Source organism: Canis aureus, chromosome X (assembly GCF_053574225.1).
Source record: "Canis aureus isolate CA01 chromosome X, VMU_Caureus_v.1.0, whole genome shotgun sequence".
NCBI classification, from domain to species: Eukaryota; Metazoa; Chordata; class Mammalia; order Carnivora; family Canidae; genus Canis; species Canis aureus.
The window spans coordinates 119,388,964-119,401,946 of NC_135649.1; the positions used below are offsets into that span (position 1 = coordinate 119,388,964).

At 39.0% G+C, this 12,983-nt stretch overlaps 2 long non-coding RNA genes across 12 annotated transcripts in view; one reads left to right on the forward strand and one right to left on the reverse strand.

The window, feature by feature from the left end:
* The window catches only part of LOC144308023 (uncharacterized), a 405,010-nt gene that overhangs the window by 226,415 nt on the left and 165,612 nt on the right, over window positions 1-12,983 (reverse strand). The gene's annotated exons all lie outside the window — the stretch shown is intronic.
* LOC144308025 (uncharacterized) overlaps window positions 1,745-12,983 on the forward strand; it is a 31,304-nt gene continuing 20,065 nt past the window's right edge. The window contains exon 1 of the long non-coding RNA XR_013374676.1: window positions 1,745-2,250. This is a non-coding gene — a long non-coding RNA (uncharacterized LOC144308025). The remainder of the gene's footprint in view (window positions 2,251-12,983) is intronic.

Below are 12,983 nucleotides of genomic sequence, written 5' to 3' on the forward strand. Positions count from 1 at the left end.
CTATTATCAATAAATCATGTAACTGCACTTAAAAACAATCCCATTTACAATTGCACCAAAAGTAATAAAATACTTAGGAATAAACTTAACTAAGCAAGTGAAAGACCTGTACTCTGAAAACTATAAAACATTGATGAAAAATATTGAATATGACACAAACAAATGCAAAGGTATTCCATGCTCATGAATTAGAAAAACAGGTATTGTTAAAATGTCCACGCTACCCAAAGGAATTGACAGTTAATGCAATCCCTATCAAACTACTACCAGCATTTTTCACAGAACTAGAACAAATAATTCTAAAATTTGTATAGAACCACAAAAGACCTCAGAAAGTCAAAGCAATCTTGAAAAACAAAAGCAAAGCTGGAAGTATCACAACATCCCAGATTTCAAGTTATAATACAAAGCTGTAGTGTTCAAAACAGTATAATACTAACACAAAAACAGACACACAGATCCACAGAATGGAATAGAGAGCCCAGAAATAAAGCCACACTTTTATGGTCAATTAATCTTTGACAGAGCAGGAAAGAATATCCAATGTGAAAAGAAAAGCCTCTTCAACAAATGGTGTTGGAGAAACTGCATAGATACAAGCAAAAGGATGAAACTGGACTACTTTTTTAAAAAATAATTTCATTTGAGACAGACACAGAGAGAGAGAGTATGAGCAGGGGGAGAGACAGAGAAGCAGACTTCCTGCTGAGTCAGGAGCCCCATGTGGGGCCAATCCCAAGACCAGGAGATCATGACCTGAGCCAAAGGCAGACACCCAACCATCTGAGCCAACCAGGTGCCCCCAAACTGGACCACTTTTTAACACTATATTACAAAAACAGACTCAAAATGGGTTAAAGACCTAAATGTGAGATCTGTAACCATAAAAATGAGAGCACAGGCAGTAATGCCTCTGACTTCAGTCCTAACAACATTTCTCTAAATATGGCTCCTGAGGCTAAGGAAATAAAAGCGAAATATTCTAACTACATCAAAATAAAAACCTTCTGCACAGTGAAGGAAATAATCAATCAAATGAAAAGACAACCTATTGAGTGGGAGAAGATATTTGCAAATGGCATATCTGATAAAGAGGTAGTATCCAAAATATATAAAATTTATACAATTCAACACCAAAAAAAAGACAAATAATCCAACTAAAAAGGAATGAAGGGAGTTAAAAAGATAAGCCAGGAAACAGACTCTTAACCCTAGAGAACAAACTGATGGTTACCAGAGGGAGGTAGGATGGGGATAGGGAAAACAGGTAGATTAAGGAGATTGAAAGTATAGCCATCCTGATGAGCACTGAATAATACGCAAAATAGATGAACCACCACACTGTACACCTATACTGGAATCAAAATTAAAATTAAAAGAAATATTTCCTATCAGCTTTGAGATTTTAAGAAATGGAAGGGAATAGAAAACAGTTTACATTTATCATGTGCTACATAGGAACATACACAAATATTTACAATATATTATTAAAACTTACTCATGGTATATGTTATTAAATCATGTTTATGGATTTAGAAAAAAGGAAATTATATATATTGAGAACACTTCCTGCTATTGAAAAATTTCTGGAAATCACGAATGTGAGCTGTCTACATCAGTATTTCTGTGACTGGCCAAACAGTACTACGGCCCAGAGGGCAATGGCTAGGGACAGATGACTGGACCAGGTTGCCGTGGCTGGAAAATTAGGAGATTCCATCAAACCTCATTCCAGAACCCTCTCAAAGAACAACTTGAAAGCACTGTGAGTCACTTAGATTTTGCTTCCTGGACCTTTGTGGCAGCTGATGAGGCTTAGAAACAAGCACATTTATCTGGACTGAATAGGAAATCTACTACGGCACCACTTCAAAACTTGGTGCTAAACAAGCAGCTGAAAGAAATGATTTACCAGGATACACTTAACCATAATCAGAAATGACATGCATTAAAAACTAGGGCTGCAACATGAAAACATCATAAAATGAATCATGTGAAGTCATATCACAAATTAAATCTTTGATATATTCTCTAATTCCACATTGCTGGATTCTAAGCATCTATGTGATCAGGAACACTGCTTTTGTTGACACAGCTTCCAATGTTTAATTTCTTAAATGATCAACAGCATTCATTTATTAGTTGCACAGTGAAGGCAATGATGTCTATGAAGCCCTTCTACGCTGAGAGGAGATATTAAAATTCTTTTCTTATAATGCAAGGATTATGACATACAAGAAATGGTCCAAAGTAAGTAATGAGATTTAAGGTAAGATTTTGTTCATTATGTATTTGCAATGAATCCAAATATACTATTAATACTTTGAAATGAATATGTATCTTCTCTAAATTAATTTTATTGTAAGCATCTCTTTCTGTTTACACAGAAAAGCCTTACAAATTTAAATAATGAGAAATCATGTTTGCCACATATACTCAGGAATAAACATATTTTGCATTAAAAACAATCTTTTATGTGGATAAATGTCTTCAACTCACAGAAAACAAGCCTAACTGATCTAAAATTAGTAAGAGAGGTTTTAAAGATTTGATTTCATTTTTGAGAGAGAGAGAGAGAGAAAATAAGCAGTGGTAAGCGTAGGGGGAGTGGGAGAAAGAATCTCAAGCAGACTCCCTCCCTGAGCTCAGAGCTTGATGTGGGACTTGATCTCACGACTGTGAGGATCATGACCTGAGCCAAAATCAAGAATCAGACAATCAACTGATCCACCGAGGTGCCCCAGTAGGACAGGTTTTAAATAGGGATCTGCAATTATAGCCCACTGAGCAGACCTACCTACATCTTTTTATAAATAAAGTCTTACTGGAATACAGCCCTATCCATTCACTCATGCATTGTCTGTAGCCACTTTCAGGCTAAAGCAGCAAAGCTGTGTGGCTGAGATGAAACCCTACTGCTATGAAGTCAATCATATGTACCACTGGACTCTGTATAGCAAACCTCTGACTTCTGGTTTATTTTTTATTTTTTAAAAGATTTTATTTATTTATTCTTGAAAGACAGAGAGAGAGAGAGAGAGAGGCAGAGACACAGGCAGAGGGAGAAGCAGGCTCCATGCAGGGAGCCCGATGTGGGACTCGATCCCAGGTCTCCAGGATCATGCCCTGGGCCAAAGGTGGCGCTAAACCGCGGAGCCACCTGGGCTGCCCTGACTTCTGGTTCAGAGCCATTGGCCTCACACCTGAACTTGAATCAGAATCCCTGGAGATTTGTCAATGCACAGATTACTAGGACCCACCAGCAGAGGCTCTGACTCAGCAGGTCTGGGATGGGGGCCTAAGAATTTGCATTTCTTTTTTTTTTTTTTTTAGAATTTGCATTTCTAACCAGTTCCCAAGTAATACTGAGGTTGCTGATCTGAAGAGCACACTTGGAGAACCCTTAGTGAAGACAAACACATTATTTCCCATAGCTACGTCAGTTTCCTCTGCTTCAATACATGTTGCTAAATTAGCAACTTCAGTTGCACCTTTTATCTTCGCATGATCCATCACAAATGATTCTCATCCACAGCTCTGAAGTGTAGACAGTCATTACCCAACCCCCTCACTAGACCCGTAAGGAACTTACACTATCACAGAGGCTAAATGGCTTATCCTGGAAGAGACCCAAAGTCAATAGTAGCAGATGACTGCAAGCCCAGGTTTCTTCAACAATTACTGAAGTCTCCAAGTCACATGATGTTTTTACAGAAATTCCAGAATCACTTGATGGAAAAAAAACCAGAAGTCAACTTGTCACTTGTTGTACCTCTAAGCCCCTGGTACACTAGAGCTTCCCAACTACTCAGGGTCCTCTGTTTTTCAACTACACAGAAATGAAAAAAGCTACTTTCCATTCACTTTTAAAATTGAAGCTTTCCACAAAATATAGGTGCCATTTGCTTACAAGTTTAAAATGATTCAGTAAAACTAAAATGACCTTGAAAAATAAACTAACTCTAGCAATAAAGTAAGTGGTGATTCTGTTTTCTGTGATTAGATTCCATTATTTAGAAAAGGATTTTCAATGTCAGTGTTATCAACATTATCTATTACATTAGCAGTAAGGAGTCAAGTTTTTAAAGACATGATCTTGAATCAATTATATTATGTAATAGCTTTCCAAACTGTGACACTATCAAAGATCTTTTCTTAAATGTCACAGCTAGTCAAAATACACGCTTACTTTGAATTTCAGAGCCATCCACACTAGTTACATTAGTATCCTTCAAACTTCTTGACATAAATGCCCCTTCAAAGAGAATCACATTTGGTTATTATCTTTAAGAAGAAGAAGAAAAGGAAAAAAATAGTACTTCTGAGGTCAAGTTCACAGGCAAAAGAAACAACTGCGAGTACAATGAAAGATTCAGTACGTCCTATGACGTAAATGCTGAAGCCATTTTTTAATGAAGGATTTGGATTTTATCACATTCAACATGCAAGATGGCATAACAAAAGTTGCAAAAGAAAGAACCACAGTGCAGTTATAATCTTTTTGCTTCAGCAACTCCCTCTCGTTCCTAGCCTAGAAGACATGCCCTTTTCCTGCTGATGGGTATCTTACTTCTGCAAGGGGAAATGCAGTGCTCACGAGAAAGAACATGAAGACCCTCTGCATTACGATGCTAATCGAAGGCATAATCAAGCATCCAACAGATAATGAAGACATTGACCTTCAGTGCAATACATCAATTTTCAAAAATCCACAATGATTGTTCACATTACTTGTTAGCCAAAATAAATCTAACACCAGGTACCAAGTAATACATTATATCTTAAGAAGAATCTGCAGAATTACATTTTACTTTGATGGCAATCTAGAATCAAGCCAGTTCAAAAAAAAAAAAAACAAGTAGTTCCATGTAGCGATATGATGCTATAATAAGTCCATTTCATTTCTTTTAACACTGCTAAATTCTGGGACTGCTGTATTGATGATAGTTGCAATACCTCAATGGGATTATTTCTCCTCTCTACATACCGGCCGCTGACCTCTCACCTGTTCCTAGCTTTCCCTATGTTCATCAGTCTGTGGCTCTTGTTGTGATGTCCAGAATGTTCCTTTTGTATCTTTCCTTCATTTTTAACTTTGTCCTTACAGAACCAGTAAGACTTTGTTGTTTTGACTAGCCACCCTGTGGATGTTTCCAAACATTGATTTCTCCAAATATTCCCTATCTTTTGTCAATTCTTGTCATCCTTCGTCTGAGATGGATGGCTTTGTCTCAGACACCTTAACATTAAATATTCCTCTCTCTGGCCACTAACACTCCTACTCCTCCAGCTCACGTGCTCATACAACACCTTCCACCTCCAGTCCCATAACCCCTTATCAGTCTCCCTTATATTATTGGCTCTCTCCATATATATATATATATATATATATATATATGGAGATATATTTGCTCCATAAATATTTACTCCATAAATATATCTCCAAGATATATTTCTTCAGATATCTAGCCAATGCATTTAACTCCTCTGGCCCAGTTTTGCATATGTCTTCCCATTAAAAGTCCAATTCTGAGTTGATGCATGTATCAAATGCTGGCTTATGTGTTCTGGGTATATTGTTTATCACAATTCTTGGGGACAGATGAGAAAACAGAGAGACAAATTATCTGCCTAAAATTACATCACAGACTCAAATCAGGCAGCCTGGCCCCATGGCCCTTCTTCACTAGGATGCCATTTCTCTGCCCCAATAAAGAACACGACCACCTCTCCTCTGGTGAATCCACGAACCGGGTAGAGGAGCCTTGGTACCATGTTTCCTGAGTAGTGGAGGTGTATCAAATTAAACCAGCAATCAGAGAGAAAGATACAATATATAGAGGCCATAAATCCTTGTAGTATTTACTCTTTGGCTCTAGGTTCTGAGACTTTTTCCATTTTTTCCCTTTTTCTGAATCTTTGGACAGATGCTGGTTTTTTTTGTTTTTGTTTTTGTTTTTAATTTATGATAGTCACACAGAGAGAGAGAGAGAGAGGCAGAGACAGAGGCAGAGGGAGAAGCAGGCTCCATGCACCAGGAGCCCGACGTGGGATTCGATCCCGGGTCTCCGGGATCGCGCCCTGGGCCAAAGGCAGGCGCCAAACCGCTGGGCCACCCAGGGATCCCCCAGATGCTGTTTTTTGTTTGTTTGTTTGTTTTTAATAACTAAACCTTTGACCTCATGACTGTTTCCCTATTCTCAGCCAAACTGTACTTTTCTGTGAAGAGTGAAAATAGAAGTCCTGGGATTGGAACTTCTTAGTTTAAACTGACATTTTTGCATGGAAAAGGGGCAATCTTTTGTTCCTTATCTCCTACTGTAATTGCAAAGATGTTCTTTCTATTCTCTCCCCGTATTCTGGATCCCACTAACTACTGAATTTCTCAGGACAGACATTGTATCTATTATCTACTCTTCTCCCAGAGTTTCATCCTCTCCATCCAATGCTTCCTTTCTATCCACATTCTAAAAATAAACAAAAGCTCTCTGTCAGCTTCCAGCTACTTTCCATATTTCTCTGTGTTATAGCTAGGGTTATCTACATTTGCATTCCTTACTTTCTCACCTCCCACTGAACTTCACCTTTAAAATGGAAAGAAATCTCTTCAAAGCAAGAGAGACAATACTGAAGGGCATTTTTAAAACACTCAGTAGGGACATCTGGGTGGCTCAGTGGTTGAGCATCTGCCTCAGGGCATGATCCTGGAGTCTCTGGATAGTGTCCCACATAGGGCACCATGCAGGGAGCCTGCTTCTCCCTCTGCCTATGTCTCTGCCTCTCTGTCTCTCTCTCTCTGTGTCTCTCGTGAATAAATAAAAATCTTTAAAAAAAATAAAAATAAAAAACATTCAGTGAATCTTTACTAGCTTTAGACTTACAGAAAAGTTGCAGGAATACTAGAGTTCTTACATACCACACCCAGTTCCCCCTACTGTGAGTATCTTATATTAGTCTGCTGTATTTGTAACAACTAATGAACTGACACTGATAACATTATTATTAATTGTCACTCCTTTGATTTTCCTTCGTTCTTCCCCTGATGTTGGCTTATTGCTCCAAGATCCCAACTAGGGCATCACATTATGTTTAGTGGTCTTGTCTTCTTGGTCTTGCTTATTAGACTATGACAATTTCTCTGACAATCCTTGTTTTTGATGACGTTGGCAGCGTTGAGAATGTTAGCCAGGTAATTTGTAAAACATCTCTCAATTCTGTTTCTCTCATGATTCAACTAGGGTCATGAGTATTTGAGAGGAAGATCACAAAGGTGAAGTGTCTTTCTCATATCATATCAAAGTTATATGCTGTCAACATGACTTACCACAGTCAATGTTGACTTTGATCATTGAGTTTGTCTGGTTTCTCCACTGCAAAATTACTCTTCTTTTACTTCCAAAGAACATTTTAGATCGGTGGATTTTTGTAACAACTACCTGTGTGTGAGTGTATGTGTGTGAGAGAGAGTTGTCCTTTGTGGAAATGAGGCAATATGCCTTGAGTTTGGATTGTAATGGTGCGGCACAGTGAGAGGATGACACAGAAAACTCAAGTCCAAAGAATAGGGACTTTGAGTGACCGAGAAAACCTAAGCATCTGGGATTGAACAAATATCTCAGGCTGAATGTGAAATGGTGAATTATATTCTCTATTACGTGGGCATCAAACTAAATTGCTGTGACGCAAAAAACTGTAAATACAACAGTTCAAAGAGGAGATATGTTCGCTTCTCTCTTCTGCAGCAGCCCAGAGATAGGTGGATGGCCAAGGGCTGGAAGGAGAGCTTTGCCATCCTCAACAGCTGATTTGACATCTCTAGGTTAAAGTCAACTACTCCACTTGCCAATGCCATTAAGCCAATAGGAAAAAAAAAAAAATGGAAAGCATCTGTCTTTCTTCCTCAAGGAAGGAAGGCAGAAATTGTTCATGGCACCACTATTCATATTCCATTGGCCTGAACTTAGTAACATGACAACATACAAAGCTACAAACCAGTGCGAACACTTCAGGGTCTAACTTGATGCCCATATGCTTGCTCAAACTTCATTAGGTTTATGTGGAAAAAAGTATCTAGAAGAGAAAAGATACTGGGAGAATAAATATAGGTCAAAAGTGGGCGGCTCATTAACTATCTGCTGCCAGGCTATTTGTTATGAGTTCAAATAAAACAAATGATATCTGGACCAAAGCAACAAACCGAACCAGTATCTTTCTGACATTCTCCAAATGTCAGGTACCTACCACACAGCTTAAACAAGGAGTCAAGTGGGGTTGTGACAGAAAACAATGCCCTTGAAATTTCTGAGTTTTGATGGAGGCATTAATCTCTGCATTTCTTCCCAGGAATGCAATTTTAATTTTGTTGCAGTATTTTAATAAGGAAGCCAGCTCTATAGGCCTCCCCCTTGATTTCTTCCTATCGTGCTCCGGGGATCATGAAGCCAAGTGAGGGGATTCTCCCATTGCTGACTATTTCTTTCCAACTGTGCACTCAAGTTGTAGGAAAAGGATGACAGGATGGTTTCCAGATATGCAGGCTTAATGCCCTCAAAGTCTATTTTTACCAAACCCCCAGAATCCTCCAGTGTGACTGATGGAATCATTGGCATTTTCAAACCCAGAGCTTAGAGTCAGCTCGGAGATGGTGTCTACAAAATCTAAGATGTGATGTGTTCTCCTTCTTCAGGGTTCAGACACCCAGATAAAAGGCTGCAGCTATTGGGGGAAGGCCAGAAGGAGAGTTTGTAATTCACAAATTAGCCACATCTCAGAATACCTGATCTAGTTGGAGGGTTTATAATTCATACATGTAGCATCATCCCACACACCTGGTCTAGGCTGCAGGATTTTTTATTTATTTATTTATTTATTTTTAATTTTTATTTATTTATGATAGTCACACACACACACACAGAGAGAGAGAGAGAGAGGCAGAGACATAGGCAGAGGGAGAAGCAGGCTCCATGCACCGGGAGCCCGACGTGGGATTCGATCCCGGGTCTCCAGGATCGCGCCCTGGGCCAAAGGCAGGCGCCAAACCGCTGCGCCACCCAGGGATCCCGGCTGCAGGATTTATTCATGTACATTTGTATTATTTTTTAGAAAGGGAGAGACACAGAGAAAAAGGAGGGGCAGAGGAAGAGAGAAAGAGAATATTAAGCAGGCTCCGTGCCCAGCACAGAGCCAGGCAAAGGGCTAGATCTCACAGCACTGAGCCGAAATCAAGAGCTGGATACTTAACTGACTGAACCACTGAGGTGCCCCTTGGCTGCAGGATTTAGAATTCATATGTAACATCATCTCTGATAGCTGGTGTAGGCTGAAGGATTTATGATTCACACACGTAGCATCATCCCAGATAACTAGTCTAGGTTGAATGACCTCCCCTTCATGCAAAGGTCTTGGAACTGACTAAGACATTAAGACTACATCTGTCCTGATCCGGCTTCTGTTTACCAGACCTAATTTGCTTCATGTGCACAGTTCAAACAGGATCGTAGTAAGATTTCTAAACCCTTCAACACAAAAGAAACGTAAAGAGGGTGGGATGGAGGATAAGTAATGAGGGGATTCCTTATGGGGCCTGATGCCAACTAAAAACACAGAACATTAATAGATTTTGTCTTCATACCATGGTTTTAGCCATACCATTTTTACTGAGCAAAAGCAACCCTTTGATATCATGGGGAAATAACTGAATTCAAGAATCTACTATTGAGAGTAGGCTTATCAAATATTCCACTGACAAGACGTAGATAAGCCTAAGCCTGCTGCACAAAATACGAATATATGTGATCTCTCTTCATGAACAAGAATATGCATTATCAATAATTCTGGATTCTCTGAGTATTTTGAAATGCTTTCTTATAGGGATTACAGTTAAAATACATCCAATCCATGTGTCTTATCGCTTACCCATCTCAATAATAGATAGGGGAAATATATAGGAAAATAACCTCTTGGCTTGCCTTATTTTGACATCAAATGGAATTTATAATTTTCTAACATAAGGACAAAATGCAATTAATGATAACCATTTTAATGTCTAAAATTAACTTAATTCCAAAACTAGAATTATAACTAAAATAAATTTTGTAGTATAAGTTACAAGAGTCTTAAATTCTAAAGGCGTCTGAAATGAATATATGCATCTTGATGATTTGCAGAATTTATTAAAATGATGCTTTGGATACCTTGAAAAGGCTTCACCTTTTTAAAAATCTAATTAAAAATAAACAAGTTGATTTTCTTTCTTCTCTGTGAAAAAGATACAGAGAGGGTTTTGTTCTATTAAATAGGAAACAATTTTTATTAAGCAAACACCAAAATCATGTTCCCTTTATGGATGTAGGGCAAAATATTTCAATGTGATCTCTGCCTCTCACTACGTAAGTGCTACACTGACAGACAATAAAACTCAATTGAGTTTTAACATCTGCTTCAGTACTGACAGAAAGTTAATCATTTCATTGCTATATTGATCTGCACCTTTTTGATTTTTTTTCTTTCTAATAATGAAGTTCCAATGAAACAGCTAGCTAAGTAAATGCCATTTCAGTGTTCAAGGTTGATGGATTACATTCAATAATTCTGGTTAGTGGCGCATTAGAATGATGAGTGGAGACACCCAGGGTTTGGGGATGGTTTGCTGATGACTTCTCAGGGGATAAATGCAAGGAGAAGCATTCAGGAGTTAGTAATCACCACACCATGTAAACAACAAGTGCGTTAACATATGGAGTCAAGAAAAAAAAAAAGCATACGGAGTCAACAAGGCAGAGGTCAAGAATGGAGGGGGAAACTTTGCCCAAGACATCCCGGAAGTTCTGTATCTACCTGTGCTTCTCCCAAAGAGGGGAACCAAAGACTCCTCTTTCTTTTTTTTTTTTTCTTTTTTCTTAAGACTCCTCTTTCTTTAAGTAACTGGGGTTAGGTTCTATTCCTCTGAAACCACAGATTTCCTCATCAGTATATAGCTAACGTAGCAAGTTTAATTAACCCCTCCTAAAGAGCACAGTTTCCTATTAGGATTAAATGTTATCTATAAAAATTGACCTTGAGGAGAAATTAAGAAATCTTTCCCTTCCTAGACTGGTGTAATTAGAACAGAAACGATGGGCATGTTTTGCATGAATTTCATCTTGGTTAAGACCAAGAAACTGACAACACTGATACCCGCTGATATAAAATTCAATAATGATTTTAATTATAACTCAGAACGTTTTTATCTCTCCCAGATAAAAACATAAAAGCAACAAGCCAACATACATAATTTTCCTGTTTAAATCTTAATTAGAAAAAAATGCACTATGAAATTATTTTAGACACATGAAGAACTATAGACTTGTTTTAACCTCTTGGCTTGCCTTATTTTGACAGCAAATGGCATGTAATAGTCCCTGCGAGTGTGCGCAGGGGACTCCTATTAAATAAACAACTGAATTTAGTAACTGCTAGATATTTCTATTTTAATTGAATTTATCCCTAAGTCTGAAAGTACAGCCCCAGAGCAGCAGTGGAAGTAGCAGAAAGAAATCACTGATTTTGTCATTTCCATCTACATTAATATGCTGCTCAGGCAGCTGGGGAGTCAGGGTGCCTGGCCTCTCCTCGGCACTGAGAAGCCCGACCACACGGTGAAGGCAGGTTTCCTCACTGGATACTCTCAACTTTGATGCATGTCTTTCCTTCTCCCCCAACCTATTTATTAGATAGATTCTATATAACCTTCTGTTTCTTTCATTTTAATGATTCTGTCAGAATCTGCATTTGAAACTGATCTATTTTTAATAGGGTGGTAAACTGAAACTCAAAGATGGTCTTTGCACAGTTTTGCAGCGCTTTATACCAGCCACACCACACACGCTCAGTTTATGTGGGATTTCATCAAACGTCATCCATCCTCTGGCTTAGAGGAAAAACTATCCTGTACCCACTCCAATAAAACACCGCTGAGCAAGGACCTCACAGACCCCTCCAGGATTTCAAGGTCAGCCAGAGCAGTAGGTGGAATTTGCTGCATTCTGGTCACCTCCACCAGGACATTTGATAAATGGCCTCCGCTTGAAAAGAGGTCAGAGTATTGCTAGTAGACCTGTAAGAGCTACAGCCAGGGACTTTTCTCAATGGGACTGTCTGCCATTCTCCATTGCCTTATCCCTTTGTCCAACTTAAAACTGCCTTCCCTTGTCCTTTCCTGAGCTTGGTAGGCTGGATAAGGCCCTTTGCCTTTCAAGGTGTCCTCCTCCTAATCCCAGATCCCGGGAATCTGTTACCTTACAAGGTAAAAGGGACTGTGCAGATGTAATTAAGTTAGGGATTTTGAGATGGGAGAGTATCCTGCATTATTCCTTTGGGCCAACGTAATGACAAGTGTCTATAAGTGAAAGTGGGAGGCAGGAGAGGGTCACAGAGAGACATCTGAGGATGCAGTGCTGCTGGCTCTGAAGAAGGAGGAAGGGGCCACAGGACAAGGAATGCACACAGCATCTAGAAGAAGGAGAAGACAAGGAAACGGATTCTCTCCTAGAGCCTCCATAAGGAACCTAGTTCTGCCAACCCTGTGATTTTAGCCTCGTATCATCTTTTAGGATATCAGACCCTCAGAACTGAAAGATAATAAATCAGATTGCTTTGAGCCACTAAGTTTGTAGTCATTTTTTACACTAGTAATAGAAATCTCATACACTGGGCACTCTATATTGCACACTGACAGAGCTGATCATGTGACTTTCCAAAAAAGTCCTCTGTGATTTTAATCAATTAATGACACCTCAAGTTTTCACTAGAACTCAAACTTCACTTAATGAGATGGCAGGCAGGATTTGAGAGGAGACAGGAGTTCCGTTTATGGCAACACCATAATACAGGTTTCGTAATCAGATCCAGAACCCACCGCTGATCCTCAAGTGTGAGAACTCAGAACCATCACTGTTTCCCCTTCTTTGAATAATTACCTGTCACCAAAGATACGTTTCTGCTGG